This window comes from Chrysochloris asiatica, unplaced genomic scaffold, assembly GCF_000296735.1.
Source record: "Chrysochloris asiatica unplaced genomic scaffold, ChrAsi1.0 scaffold00033, whole genome shotgun sequence".
Classification (NCBI taxonomy): domain Eukaryota; kingdom Metazoa; phylum Chordata; class Mammalia; order Afrosoricida; family Chrysochloridae; genus Chrysochloris; species Chrysochloris asiatica.
Window position 1 is genome coordinate 1208390 of NW_006408551.1, and position 1250 is coordinate 1209639.

Here is a 1250-nt window from a genome sequence, read left to right on the forward strand (position 1 = left end):
TTGTATATAAATCATACATGCATATATTTTCCTCAGTCCCTAAAAAGTCTCAGGAAAAAAACAAAAGTAACAAACAACCTAGGCCAAGATTTTAAATCTATTCCCCCACTGAAATGAACCAATACTTCTTGAAGAAAATTAGATAAGCAAAGGAGGTACAAAGTGAACCTAAAACGTATTCTTATACTAGAATATTAAAAGTGTTCAAATATAAAAATGGAGTATGTCACATGGTCCAGAGAGGCTAAGTCAAAGGGGCTCCTACTACCAAATATGGGACAGTTAAACACCAAATATTGTAGTACAATGGAATCATAAACTGCTGAAAAGTAGGATTTAATGAGTCTGTGCTAATAATTGTTCAATTGAAAGAGGAAGATAAAGAAGAGTTCTTGCTTACAGAAGAATTCCAAGAACCTACTCATACATGTGAAGGGAGGGGTGAGATGGAGTTGGATATCAGCCTTTTGCTATCAGAGTAGTAACTCCTGAATCAGACAAGAACCATAAATAGATGAGAAGTTAAACGAAGTATAAAATTTTGTTGGCACAATTTGCATAGTTTCTCATAGACTACTTATTAGTTCAAGACAATGATAGTAATAAGACAATGAAGGAATTTGAAATACTCTGATCTGGTGATCAAAATTAGCATTACCAGTGAAAATCAGATAAATTCTATGCACTTCTAATTGTGTTACATAGAAAAAATGCAATGTCACATATTTAATATTCTAGCTAAGAATGCATAACCTGAATCTAATCACAGAGAAACATCAGACAAACACAAAATCAGGACATTTCTTGGCAAAGAAAGGAGGGGGAAGATGTTGGGAGTAAACAACATTCCTTGAAAATGTCAGTCTCCAACAACAACAACAAAAATCAGGTAAGAATTTTATTTCAAACATATATATATTCTTTAACAAAAAGAAAATCAACAGTTTGACAACAAAAAGAAAAACAAACCAACACAAATAACCAAATAAATGTTTTGATAAATATTTCCACAAATAGATACAAATGGCAAACAATCACAGGAAAAGGTGCTTAATATCATTGGTTGCTTGGTGTGTGCCACCAACTCAGTTCTCACTCATAGTGACCCTATATAGGGTTTCCAAGGCTTTAAATCTTTATAGAAGCATAAAGCCTTTTCTTTCTCTCATAAAGTGGGTGGTAGATTTAAACTGATGACCTTGCAATTAGCAGCACAGCTCATAAGTCATTATACTACCAGGGAGTCTTGC